Raw genomic sequence first — 15,197 nt, forward strand, 5'->3', positions numbered from 1 at the left:
AAGTGTTCTCACTAATATGGTAACTAACAAGGTATACACAATAAAATATAGTAGTGCTGCAAATCCTTATAGTAGCAGATAGGCACCCTGCTCTAAATACAGTTTCATTTGGGCGCTGAATGTCCATGAGAGCAGAAGTACATGGGACCCCTCATTAGGAACGAATGGTGGTAAGGGAATGTGGTTGTGGCACATCTATAACAGCTGTTGATAAACCTTTATCAATATTCAAAGTGCCAGATTTCAAATATACATTTTGCATTAATCCTATTGCCAAACCCTACCCAATACAGAGTGCATTAACACATATACAACAAACAGGTATATTCTACAAATGCGTTTTGGGGGCGTGTGGCGGGTCGCAGCGACTGCGTGACGTAACATGCAGCGACGAGCAACTCCCGTTCAGCCGCAGGAGTTGCACTGGCCGGTAGTTACTCAACAAGTACAAAAGCATCGCCGCTGTGTGTTGCTTTTGTACTTGGGCGGGGGAGGGGGTGGAGCGGGCTTTCTCTGTGCTGTGCGTCCCCCTGCATGTCTGCGAACATGATCGTAGTTGATCAACTCAGAATGACCCCCTTAGTGCTATATCACCTACTATAGTTCAGGAGAGTGGGATACACGGAGACTTAACCCCGCTTCCAGGATCGATCAATACGTTAGTGAACCCTGAATGGCCTCACCTGCCTATCTTTTACACACATCTCTGATCAAAACTCAAAATTTCCAGGAGTGTATACTGCTGCACCCGTGTATAATGCCCAGATGTACGCTTTGGCTCATATATTGTGTGTGAATCTGGCTCTGGTGCTAGCCAGTGCCTCCTCCGCCATTTATCTCACCGCACATCCCTGGAGTGGATCCAGACGCTATTAGTGTACATTAGTGACGTGCGGTGAAGTCTGTGGCTGGAGAGGCACACATGGGGGTGTAAAGGTGGGGAGGGGGTGGGCATTATGTGCTTGTTGACCCCAACCCTGCCTCCAGCATTCACTTATCCCAATCCCTCCGGCCTTCACTGACTCCCAGTCCACAGCTGTAAGTTCCAGGGAAGGAGGGAGGAATCTCAAGGTAAGGGTGATTCCTGCTGCCAGCGATTGCGAGCTCCGGTGGGGAGGGTGGATCAGGCACAAGTACCCACGGCTGTAAGGTCCAGGAGGGGTACAGGGCAGGTATAAGTACCTGTGGCTGCAAACTCCAGGGGGGTTGGAGGGGAGATCAGGCACCAGTTCCTGAAGCTGCAAGCTCCAGGAGGGGGGGGGGGGGGGGGGTATAAGTACCCACGGCAGAAAGCTCCAGGAGGGGGTGGGGGCAGGCATAGACGTGTGCAGCACATTTTATTTGAGGGTGCACCTTCGGGAGGGGCATGTCCAGCACCACCTATTGGCATTCCTTTCTATTCCATATGCACCTTAACCAGTGGCATCACAACCCAGGTGCAGGGGGTGCGGCTCGCACCAAGGATGTCACCCTGAAGGAGTGACACCAAAGTGCTGGCTCTTCTACAGTGACAGGAGCCAGGTACTGCATTGTGATAATCTCCTGCAGCACTCGGCTCCTGTCACAGATTAAGAGCCAGCACTACACCAACCTAACCTCTGGGGGCAGCCAGCATCTCTGGAGATGCTGGACACCCCCTGCAGTGACGTAACGTAACAGGGATCCCGCAAAGCTAAGCCCCCTTTTTAATTAAGCCATGGCCCTTTTTTGGGTGTCCGCGAAAAGAGAAAAGTAATGGCAGCTTGGGCAAGTGTATGGATGGAGGTGTATTTGTGGGGGTGGGGGGTGGTAGAGTAGAGACCCCTGAACCAATATACTAGTAAAATGTAATAGTATAACAATATATTGTATAATAGCAGTGACTCTCTCTATGCCTACTCCTACTACTACTACTACCACCAATAACAACAACAACATCACCACTAAGGGGTCTATTTACTAAGCCTTGGATGGAGATAAAGTACCAGCCAATCAGCTCCTAACTGTCATTTTTCAAACACAGAGTGTGGCATAGCAGTTAGGAGCTGCTTGGCTGGCGCTTTATCTCCATCTAAGGCTTAGCAAATAGACCCCTTAGTGCCAGCAGCTACTATTATTATGTACTGTGCCATATGGGCTTCACAGTAAAGATATGTATATCGTAGTTTATGCCCCCCACGCCACCCCAGGGTACACACTCACCCAGCACCAGCCGAGCCACATTGGACAGGAGTATCATGATGGGTGCCATCTATCTGACATCCAGATCAGCCACTGCACAAAGCCCCTGCACACTCAGCACCTGTCCGTACGCCAGGCACTGCTGCTCTCCCGCACTGCCTTCTGCTTCTGTGTCAGAACGTAGTGCTTCCCCAGCGGACTCCACCAGCATACTGTACATACACTGCATAGCAAGCAACCCACGGCGGCTCAGGCTAGAGCAGCGGCAGTTGCAGTTAGTCCACATTGCGGGGGAACACGGCAACCAAGGGGTACCGGCCTGCCAGCAAACAGTGTCTGAGTACGGGCAGACCAAACTTCCCCTGCGTACATTGATGTGGGGCACCCGTGATTATCCTGGGTAGCCACCAGCCGGGCAGTAATGCATTCCTGACAGGCGGCAGCGGAGAGAGGGTATTGTTTGGCATCCGGCGTGTGTCAGTGGGTGGTGCCGGACATCAGGGGTGCCTGTCCATTCCAGCCCCCCCCCCCCTCCCCCCCCCCCCCCCATCCTCCCACACACACTCGTGCGCATATGTTACCATGGCTGCAAGCTCCGGTAATGGTGGTGAATAGGGTCGGTAGCCGGCTGCTGCAAGCTCCGGCAGGAGGGGGGGGGGGGGGGGCGGTCAGGTATAAGTACGCTGGGCAGGGAGAGAGCTGGTGACGCTGGGCAGGGAGAGAGCTGGTGACGCTGGGCAGGGAGAGAGACAGCTCAGTGCTGTCCAATCACGTCTGCCTGAGTGACAGGGGCGTGCTTTCATGTGGGCTGAAGGCACGTCCTTGTCACTGAGGCAGATCTGCTAGTGCCGCTTCTCATGATTTTGTGAATGGGCTTTTTCTGCCCGCAGCTTGGTCCCGCCCCCTGTCCGCCTCCAACCTCAGTCACTTTATCATTGTCAGTGTGAGGCAGAGCGCTCGCTGCCTCCCACCCACAATTGGCTCTTTTTTTCACATCAAATAGGATTGGAAATATACAAAGAACATATTTAAGACACAGAACATGTGTTATAAATATGTTCTTTGTATTATATTATACATTATTTATGACAGGTGAGGCACTGCCTCCCCTGACTGCACGTCCCTGGTGTACACAACAGCCATGTGAACCTACAGTGAACACCGACGCACTAGTCATACAGCGGACTATGCGGCGACTGGGTCTTTCCAGATAAACCGCCTCTCAGATGGAAACTGGTCAAGAACCGGGGAGGGGCAACCAGGAGAGTGTATTACTCCCCCACTGCGGACATCAACCCCAGGAATCCTAGCCTCAGACTAGCCCTGGAGCCTATGATCCCTGAGGCCTAGCGCTGGTGCACCTGAGGTGGCACCCCTGTCAGCGTCTGTTTGGTAGTATCCATCCCAAAGCAGTGCTGCTGTGTCTCGTGTTTTCCCTCCTAAGCGGAACCCATGTCTTACCTTCTCCCCATGCTCCAGCCATAGTCTGGTAATGTCTGCAGTACCTGTGTTAAGAACCACAGGTAGTGGATCATTCCTATTTTATGTTTATAAAGTTGTCTTGCATGCCAGGATTTCCCGTTGCTCTGTTTTAGAATACTCTTGTCTGCTGCCGCTGGTGAGTCTGCGTAATTACTGGCAATGGGAGAAAAAGAAAGCTCTTGTGTGGGCGCACTCTTAGAAAAAGAAAAAAAGGAGAAGAAAAATGTCTTCAATTGGAAAAAGATTATGTTAAAATAAGAATTTACTTACCGATAATTCTATTTCTCGTAGTCCGTAGTGGATGCTGGGAACTCCGTAAGGACCATGGGGAATAGCGGCTCCGCAGGAGTCTGGGCACATCTAAAGAAAGCTTTAGGATCACCTGGTGTGCACTGGCTCCTCCCCCTATGACCCTCCTCCAAGCCTCAGTTAGGATACTGTGCCCGGACGAGCGTACACAATAAGGAAGGATTTTGAATCCCGGGTAAGACTCATACCAGCCACACCAATCACACTGTACAACCTGTGATCTGAATCCAGTTAACAGCATGATAACAGAGGAGCCTCTAGAAAAGATGGCTCACTACAGCAATAACCCAAATTTTTTGGTAACAATAATCATGTACCAGTATTGCAGACAATCCGCACTTGGGATGGGCGCCCAGCATCCACTACGGACTACGAGAAATAGAATTATCGGTAAGTAAATTCTTATTTTCTCTGACGTCCTAGTGGATGCTGGGAACTCCGTAAGGACCATGGGGATTATACCAAAGCTCCCAAACAGGCGGGAGAGTGCGGATGACTCTGCAGCACCAATGAGAGAACTCCAGGTCCTCCTCAGCCAGGGTATCAAATTTGTAGAATTTTACAAACGTATTTGCTCCTGACCAAGTAGCTGCTCGGCCAATTGTAAAGCCGAGACCCCTCGGGCATCCGCCCAAGATGAGCCCACCTTCCTTGTGGAGTGGGCATTTACAGATTTTCGGCTGTGGCAGGCCTGCCACAGAATGTGCAAGCTGAATTGTACTACAAATCCAACGAGCAATAGTCTGCTTAGAAGCAGGAGCACCCAGCTTGTTGGGTGCATACAGAATAAACAGCGAGTCAGATTTCCTGACTCCAGCCGTCCTGGAAACATATATTTTTCCGGGCCCTGACAACGTCTAGCAACTTGGAGTCCTCCAAGTCCCTATTTGCCGCAGGCACCACAATAGGTTGGTTCAGGTGAACGCTGAAACCACCTTAGGAAGAAACTGAGGACGAGTCCTCAATACCGCCCTGTCCGAATGGACAATCAGATAAGGGCTTTTACAGGATAAGGCCGCCAATTCTGACACGCACCTGGCCCAGTCCAGAGCCAACAGCATGACCACTTTTCCTGTGAGATATTTTAACTCCACAGATTTAAGTGGGTCCAACCAATGTGACTTTTGGAATCCAAAAACTACATTGAGATCCCAAAATGCCACTGGAGGCACAAAAGGAGGCTGTATATGCAGTACCCCCTTTTACAAACGTCTGAACTTCAGGGACTGAAGCTTCTTTTTGGAAGAAAATTGACAGAGCCGAAATTTGAACCTTAATGGACCCCAATTTCCGGCCCATAGACACTCCTGTTTACAGGAAATGTAGGAATCGACCCAGTTGAATTTCCTCCGTCGGGCCTTACTGGCCTCGCACCATGCAACATATCTTCGCCAAATGTGGTGATAATGTTTTGCGGTTACATCCTTCCTGGCTTTGATCAGGATAGGGGTGACTTCATCCGGAATGCCTTTTTTCCTTCAGGATCCGGCGTTCAACCGCCATGCCGTCAAACGCAGCCGCGGTAAGTCTTGGAACAGACAGGGTCCTTGCTGGAGCAGGTCCCTTCTTAGAGGTAGAGGCCACGGATCCTCCGTGAGCATCTCTTGAAGTTCCGGTTACCAAGTCCTTCTTGGCCAAACCGGAGCCACGAATATAGTGCTTACTCCTCTCCATCTTATCAATCTCAGTACCATGGGTATGAGAGGCAGAGGGGGGAACACATACACTCACTGGTACACCCATGGTGTTACCAGAGCATCTACAGCTATTGCCTGAGGGTCCCTTGACCTGGCGTAATACCTGTCGAGTTTTTTCCCAACGGTTTATAATCATATGGAAGACTTCTGGGTGAAGTCCCCACTCTCCCGGGTGGAGGTCGTGCTGAGGAAATCTGCTTCCCAGTTTTCCACTCCCGGAATGAATATTGCTGACAGTGCTATCACATGATTTTTCGCCCAGCGAAGAATCCTTGCAGCTTCTGCCATTGCCCTCCTGCTTCTTGTGCCACCCTGTCTGTTTACGTGGGTGACTGCCGTGATGTTGTCCTACTGGATCAACACCGGCTGACCTTGAAGCAGAAGTTCTTGCTAAGCTTAGAGCATTGTAAATGGCCCTTAGTTTCAGGATATTTATGTGAAGTGATGTCTCCAGGCTTGACCATAAGCCCTGGATATTCCTTCCCTGTGTGACTGCTCCCCAGCCTTGCAGGCTGGCATCCGTGGTCACCAGGACCCAGTCCTGAATGCCGAATCTGCGGCCCTCTAGAAGATGAGCACTCTGCAACCACCACAGGAGGGATACCCTTGTCCTTGGTGACAGGGTTATCCGCTGATGCATCTGAAGATGCGACCCCGGACCCTTTTTCCAGTAAGTCCCACTGGAAAGTCCTTGCGTGGAATCTGCCAAATGAGATTGCTTCGTAGGAAGCCACCATTTTTACCCAGAACCCATGTGCATCGATGCACTTAGACTTGGCTCGGTTTTCGGAGGTTCCTGACTAGCTCGGATAACTCCCTGGCTTTCTCTTCCGGGAGAAACACCTTTGTTCTAGACTGTGTCCAGGATCATCCCTAGGAACAGAAGACAAGTCGTCGGAACCAGCTGCGATTTTGGAATATTGATAATCCAATCGTGCTGCCGCAACACTACCTGAGATAGTGCTACACCGACCTCTAACTGTTCCCTGGATCTTACCCTTATCAGGGAATCGTCCAAGTAAGGGATAACTAAAATTCCCTTCCTTTGAAGGATTATCATCATTTCGGCCATTACCTTGGTAAAGACCCGGGGTGCCGTGGACCATCCCTACGGCAGCGTCTAAACTGATAGTGACAGTTCTGTACCATAACCTGAGGTACCCTTGGTGAGAAGGGTAAATTTTGACATGAAGGTAAGCATCCTTGATGTCCCGAGACATCATGTAGTCCCCTTCTTCCAGGTTCGCAATCACTGCTCTGAGTGACTCAAACTTGAATTTGAACCTCTGTATGTAAGTGTTCAAATATTTTAGATTTAGAATCGGTCCACCGAGCCGTCTGGCTTCGGTACCACACTAGTGTGGGATAATACCCCTTTCCCTGTTGCAGGAGGGGTACCTTGATTATCACCTGCTGGAAATACAGCTTGTGAATGACTTCCAAAACTGCCTCCCTGTCAGAGGGAGACGTCGGTAAAACCGACTTTTTTGGAAACGGCGAGGGGGAGACGTCTCGAATTCCAATGTGTACCCCTGAGATATTACCTGAAGGATCCCGGGGTCTACTTGCGAGTGAGCCCACTGCGCACTGAAATTCATTGAGAACGGGCTCCCACCTTGTAAAGCCCTAGCGTCATACTGAGGGCTTGACAGAGGAGGGAAAGGGTTTCTTGGGAACTGGCTGATCTCTGCAGCCTTTTTCCTCTCCCTCTGTCATGAGCAGAAAAGAGGAACGCTTTTTCCGCTTGCCAACAAAGGACTGCGCCTGATAATACGGCGTCTTATTTTGAGAGGCGACCTGGGGTACAAACGTGGATATCCCAGCTGTTGCCGCGGCCACCAGGTCTGAAAGACCGACCCCAAATGTCCCCTTTTTAAGGCAATACTTCCAAATGCAGTTTGGAATCCGCATCACCTGACCACTTTACTGGTAGAATTGGACAACGCATTTATACTTGATGCCAGTCGGCAAATACTCCGCTGTGCATCATGCATATATAGAAATGCATCTTTTAAATGCTCTTATCTAGGATATCAATATTTCCAGTCAGGGAATCCGACCACGCCAACCCAGCACTGCCCATCCAGGCTGAGGCGATTGCTGGTCGCAGTATAACACCATTATGTGTGTAAATACATTTTAGGATACCCTCCTGCTTTTATCAGCAGGATCCTTAAGGGCGGCCATCTCAGGAGAGGGTAGAGGCCTTGTTCTTACAAGCGTGTGAGCGCCTTATCCCCCCTAGGGGGTGTTTCCCAACGCACCCTAACCTCTGGCGGGAAAAGGTATACTGCCAATAACTTTTTAGAAATTATCAATTGTTATCGGGGGGAAACCCACGCATCATCACACCCTCATTTTATTTCTCAGATTCAGGAAAACTACAGGTAGTTTTTCCTCACCAAACATAATACCCCTTTTTTGGTGGTATTCATATTATCAGAAAAGTGTAAACATTTTCCATTGCCTCAATCATGTAATGTGTGGCCCTATTGGAAATCACGGTTGTCTCTTCACCGTCGACACAGGAGTCAGTATCCGTGTCGGTGTCTGTATCTGCCATCTGAGGTAACGGCCGCTTTAGAGTCCCTGACGGCCTATGAGACGTCTGGACATGCACAAGCTGAGTAGCCGGCTGTCTCATGTCAACCACTGTCTTTTATACAAAGCTGACACTATCACGTAATTTCAAACCGTACATCCACTCAGGTGTCGACCCCCTAGGGGGTGACATCACTATTACAGACACTCTGCTCCGTCTCCACATCATTTTTCTCCTCATACATGTCGACACAAACGTACCGACACACAGCACACACAGGGAATGCTCTGATAGAGGACAGGACCCCACTAGCCCTTTGGGGAGACAGAGGGAGAGTTTGCCAGCACACAGCAGAGCGCTATATATATACAGGGATAACCTTATATAAGTGTTTTTCCCTTTATAGCTGCTGTATTGATTTATACTGCGCCTAATTTGTGCCCCCCTCTCTTTAACCCCTTTCTGTAGTGTAGTGACTGCAGGGGAGAGCCAGGGAGCTTCCATCCAACTGAGCTGTGAGGGAAAATGGCGCCAGTGTGCTGAGGAGATAGGCTCCGCCCCTTTTTCGGCGTCCTTATCATCCGTTTTTCTGTATGTTTTGGCAGGGGTTAAATGCATCCATATAGCCCAGGAGTTATATGTGATGCATTTATTTTAGCCATATAAGGTTTTTATCGATTTATTGCGTCTCAGGGCGCTGCCCCCCCAGCGCCCTGCACCCTCAGTGACCGGAGTGTGAAGTGTGCTGAGAGCAATGGCGCACAGCTGCGGTGCTGTGCGCTACCTTATCTGAAGACAGGACCGTCTTCTGCCGCCGATTTTTCCGGACCTCCTCGCTCTTCTGGCTCTGTAAGGGGGCCGGCGGCGCGGCTCCGGGACCCATCCAGGCTGGACCTGTGATCGTCCCTCTGGAGCTAATGTCCAGTAGCCAAGAAGCCCAATCCACTCTGCATGCAGGTGAGTTCGCTTCTTCTCCCCTTAGTCCCTCGATGCAGTGAGCCTGTTGCCAGCAGGTCTCACTGAAAATAATAAACCTAAACTAAAACTTTCACAAAGAGCTCAGGAGAGCCCCTAGTGTGCACCCTTCTCGTTCGGGCACAGAGATCTAACTGAGGCTTGGAGGAGGGTCATAGGGGGAGGAGCCAGTGCACACCAGGTGATCCTAAAGCTTTCTTTAGATATGCCCAGACTCCTGCGGAGCCGCTATTCCCCATGGTCCTTACGGAGTTCCCAGCATCCACTAGGACGTCAGAGAAAACATTATTTTATTGAGTAGTTAAAACAAATACGCTTCTACGATCCAATAAAGAGAATGCACAAATAATGCAAAAGAATGATAATATATATATATTATATGGGGAATGTTCTGGTCTGTGAATCCTGGGAGAAAGATTAGAAAGGTTGCAGACACTGAACAGTCTGACAGCCGTTTCTCCTGACCAGTACAGATATTCTGTATTAATGGGACCCACGGAGGGATGATCCCACTTTTTCAGAATTTGAGTCATCTACCAGAGGTGAATCAGCAGGGGAAACCTTTGAAAGTCAAGAAGATTTCGCCAGTTTTCATCCTCGTTTTTTAGGACCGGGCCAGAGATCGAGAGGCCGCGTCAGAACACGAGGAAAACAAGGAGAGGGGGAAAGGAGAAGCGACGGAAGAAACTCAGATTGGGACCCACCAAGAACGGCGCGATATCCGGCTCGACAGAGGAAAACAGTGAGATAGACTCCAATAACCATTTACAAGTTATAAATCTAACTAATAGATCCCTCTCTCCCGACCATATGGCGGTACTTTCCAAAGGACTCTCCTTCTCACCATCCAAGTCTTTTAATAGATTCGCCTGGGAAAAAGACCTCCGACTTTTTGGAAGGAAACTCCTCCTCAAAAAATTATTTGCCAGGCAGCAAGGGAGTCAAGTGGAGAACACCCCCGATCCCGAATTCACCATGGATGACCTTAATGCGATCCAAGAACTGGAAGAACTACAAGCGGAATCCTGCATGGGTGCATCTACCATACACAGACCCAAATCTTCCTTCTTTCCCCCGGATAATAACAACCCTGAGATAAGGGTCTTTTTGAATAGAGTCGCCAAAGAATTCAACGATATATATTCCCAAACTAGACAGGGCCTCTACCGCTTCCCCAAGAACCTCAAATTCCGGGAACGCAAAGCCCTACAAGAACTGGAATCTTGGCACGATGTCATCTTTAAACCAACTGACAAAGGTGGGAATATCGTACTCTGGCCACGGGACATGTATATCACTGAGGCACAACGACAACTTAATAATACCTCCTGTTATAAGAAACTCCCCAATAATCCAACAACAAGATTTTTGCAAACCTATAATTCTTTAATACAGAACACAGCAACTCAGGGCAGCATTACCAAAGCAGAATTCAAATACTTGACAGTTCAGAACCCCAAAACTCCTACCTTTTACCTACTTCCCAAGGTACATAAAAATGTTTCTGTACCCCCTGGAAGACCCATTATGTCCGGAAATGGTGGCTTATTAGAACAACCAAGTCGGTTCCTTGATCTTCACCTCCGGGATTTTGTCTTATCATTACCTTCCTATTTACAAGATACGTCGGATCTAATACGTAAGATACACAATATATACTGCGAAGATATTTTTTTACTGGTAACACTAGATGTAGAATCACTCTACACGAGTATCAATCATCATCATGGAATCCAAGCTGTCAAATATTTTCTGGATCAAGGAGGAATGAGTGCCTTTTCTGAATTTCTGTTGATGCTACTTGACTTTGTTCTGTCCAAGAACGACTTTGTCTTTCAAGACCATTTCTTTCTGCAAATAAGAGGAACAGCAATGGGCGCAGCGTGCGCCCCCACCTACGCCAATTTATTCTTAGGGTGGTGGGAACATTTCCAGGTTTTTTGTCCTAACAATGAGAAGTATACCACTCATGTGGAATTATGGTTACGATATATCGACGATGTTTTCATCATCTGGAATGGAGAAAGGGATCTTCTAATGGAATTTATCGAATTGCTTAACAAGAATCAGTTGAACATCAAGCTGACCTACACAGTTAGCACAGAGAGGGTTCCCTTTCTTGACCTTAGTGTGTACAGATCACACACTGGTTTCCTAGAAACAGAGCTATATCGGAAGGAGACTGCTACCAACAGTCTCCTTTTCCAAACTAGTTCGCACTTTCCCCCCACCATTGAAAATATACCCAAAGGGGAATACCTCAGACTCAGACGAAACTGCTCGGAGGATCATATTTTTAAAAGTAAGAGTTGGTAACTCACCAATCGCCTTCTAGCCAGGGGCTATAGTAAACGGTCACTCAAACGAGCCTACCAAGCCACGACATTGGGGAAAAGGGACTGTTTGATTTTTGGGACTAACAACAAAAAAATTCCAGAAAAAGAGGAGACCGTTAGATTTATAGGAACCTTTTGTCCTGAATGGAAAATGCTGAAAGAGGCCATTACCAAACATCTCCCCATACTTCGAATGGACCCTGTTCTGTCTCCCATTGTTAGCCCCACGGTACAGATGAGCTGGCGAAGATCCAGAAACATCAAGGACCAACTAGTTCAGAGCCATCTATCAACATCAACACGCAAGAAACCAGTCACATCAGGCTCTTTCCCCTGTGGCCAATGCAAGGCATGTACACACATACTACAAACCGATATGGTCACTGATAAGTATGGACAAATTTCAAAGATACGGCACTTCTTCAATTGCAATACTCAAGCAATAATTTATTGCATTACTTGCAGTTGCAACATTAAATATGTTGGTATGACTTCTCGCAAAATAAAAGATAGGACCCTGGAACATTTGGGGAACATTCGGAACGCGGCAAAAGACCTAACACGGATGAAACAACTTACTACAGTCGCCAAACACTTTCACTATCGGCACAAAGGCTCTACCAAAGAATTTAAAGTCTTTGGCCTAGACCGCATCCATTTGGGCATACGTGGAGGGAACCTGACCAAAGAATTATACAAGAAAGAGAGCGAATGGATTTTTCGGCTCGGGAGTCTGCGACCGGATGGACTCAATGAAAATATTAACTACGGTGCTTTTCTTTAACTCACAATACATAGAATGGTAATCATCCTCATAACTTTTTAATTTTTAAGTTTTTCTCATTTTTTATTCCTATGCTTTTATCAGTATTATTCCTATCAGTTCCTTTCATCCACCATGCCCACCCCCCCTTTTTTTCCCCCCCTAGTAATAATAATTTTTTTCCCTACCCCCTTTCCCCCCCCTCCTTTTTTCTCCCCCCATTATAATTCCCCCCCCCCCTTTTTTCATCCCCTCAAGAGCATTCCTATTTGTCACTATTATAACCTCCTACCTTTCCTCCCTTCCACCACCTTCATTTCTCTCCCCCCACCACCCCTTCCTTTCCCATTTATCCCCTCCCCCACCCACACCACTTACCCCCTTCCTTTCCCATCAACCTTCCTCATTCCTGCTACTCCCACCTTCTCACCCTCCACTCCCTATCATGCAACCATTTTTCACTGCAATCCCTTCATACACCCAACTCCTCACCCACACCCTTTCTTTAGCAGTGAGGTCTCCCTGCACTGCCCTATCTTTCACCCAGTATAGTATCAAGTATCCAATATTTATTATCATAATCCTTAGCAAAGATACCTCTAGCATTTTTTCTCTACCACAGCACAACTCCCCAGCGTCACTTCCTCCAACTCCAACAAATGTATTTATTATTCTGTTTTATTTTTATATTTATTTTATTTTTTTGATATTTTTTTAGTTTATTTATTTAATAATAATAATAATAATAATAATAATAATAATAATATATATATATATATATATATATATATATTTTTATACTACTTACCCTTGTTATTTTTACACCCTCCACTCTAATTTCCACACCTATACCAGATAAAAGGTATTGTTTTTATTTCTCTCCACCTTACAACACCCCGATGCCTCACCTGTCCCTAAGACGGCACCCTCATTTCTCCGCCCTTTTTGTCATTTATAGTGCACCTTACATACATTTCAGCCTCAGGTTGTCCTGTAGGTATTAAATTTATCAGGCAGCTCCGGTCCCCGACCTGGCTATGACATGCCGTGTACCCGCCCCCACTGGTCACTCACCAATACCACTTCTATTAGTTTATGATGCTGTCCCGCATAGAGACCTGGCATTCCCTCTTTCAATATGGCGCCATACTACCTCCCCAGCTAGTGCGCTGTCCCCAGTCCGTGCTTAGAGCACACACACCCGAGCATCATCACGCCAGTGTGCCGTCTTTAGAGCACACACACCCCCTGAGCGTCATGCATTCTACAGACGCGTCACACTTATACCGATGCACCGCACACTCTTCTCCATCGGGTACTGGCGCTGTCAGTCATCCCACTCCCGCCCACGTGACTAATGTACTCCCAAGCCGATTGGCTGCTATCCCTATTACAGGGCTTTTAAACCCTGTATGCACAACGTGCTGTTGAGATCCCGGAAGTGAACAAGCCTGCGGGCGAAACGCGTTTTCTACGGACTCCACAGCGGGACCTGCTTATGGAGGCTTTTCTGGTTACCCTCTATCTGCTGCATCTGACCTTCTGAGTATCCTTGGCATTTTTTCGCCAACATTAATATCCATCGTTTTTGACTGTATGTGTATATGGGTTTCTGTTTCCAACACAAGTCATTATTTTGGGAAAATTTTCTGTCATAAGTATTTACGCAGTATGACTAAAAACCTTTTTTGCTGCATGGATAATATTTCACAGGCAGTAGTTATACACACACATATGATAAGGTCTTTTTGTGTGTAATCTAGCTCATTTCATTTGAGTGACAAGAGGGTGATCCTAATTCCTGTATATTACAGGATCATATTTGCCTTAGTTAAACATATTGTATTACATGTGTTTATTTGGCTATCACCTACTACCTGTTTTTTGATTCATAACAGCTGTACTCAGTACTTCTTAACAGATGCACTTTTTTCCACTTACAATTACGTATGGGTTAGTATTTTTGCATATATTTAGATTTAGATTGGCTTTATGTAAAGTATGTATAGACAGCTTGCTTTTTGCTTTTGAAGCTGTCAGATTCCTTTTCCTTCCATTGGACATTTTATCTCCAAACAATGTATGATCCTCTTACTTCATAAAGTCCAATCCACCAATTTCTCTCTCCCCATTCCCCCCGTTTTTTCCTCTCCCCCCCCCCCTCTACCCCCTTTTTTCGAGTGGACTCTCATCCCCGATCCAGGGTATACGGCGCCACTGTGTGACAGCCGCTTTTCCTTGCCTAACGAGGAAAGTAGATCCACGCACTATACTTCCTATCCTTTCTATCATTCTATATTTTCATATATAGGTGCACTCTCATTGGTAGATATCCTTCCTACTATCATACCACGCTGCTTGTGCCCGATCTCGTCCGATCTTGGAAGCTAAACAGCGTCGGGCTGGGTCAGTACCACGAAAGGAGACTCCCTGGGAATACCCGGTGTTGTAGGATAGGAACTATTCCCCTTCCTCTGAAGGGTGGACACCAACAGCAGTATCACCACTGAATATACTTTTCTTGCCTTCCCTCTCTATATCACTTTTTATGAGGACACATTTTCTATTAGCATTACTAGACTTACAATCTAAAATTATGACATTTGAATTTATGGGTAACCAACTAAATGTATAGCATTGACCTAATCAAAGTGGTCTTTCTATGACAAAATTTGCACACTGACCTCCTCCGTGGGTCCCATTAATACAGAATATCTGTACTGGTCAGGAGAAACGGCTATCAGACTGTTTAGTGTCTGCAACCTTTCTAATCTTTCTCCCAGGATTCACAGACCAGAACATTCCCCATATAATATATATATATTATCATTCTTTTGCATTATTTGTGCATTCTCTTTATTGGATCGTAGAAGGGTATTTGTTTTAACTACTAAATAAAATAATGTTTTAACATAATCTTTTTCCAATTGAAG

At 47.2% G+C, this 15,197-nt stretch overlaps 1 pseudogene; it reads left to right on the forward strand.

Annotated features, from left to right (window-relative positions):
- The first annotated feature begins 14,600 nt into the window (after positions 1-14,600).
- Positions 14,601-14,719, forward strand: LOC134912866 (5S ribosomal RNA; annotated as a pseudogene).
- Positions 14,720-15,197: the final 478 nt, after the last annotated feature.

This window comes from Pseudophryne corroboree, chromosome 4 (genome assembly GCF_028390025.1).
Source record: "Pseudophryne corroboree isolate aPseCor3 chromosome 4, aPseCor3.hap2, whole genome shotgun sequence".
NCBI classification, from domain to species: Eukaryota; Metazoa; Chordata; class Amphibia; order Anura; family Myobatrachidae; genus Pseudophryne; species Pseudophryne corroboree.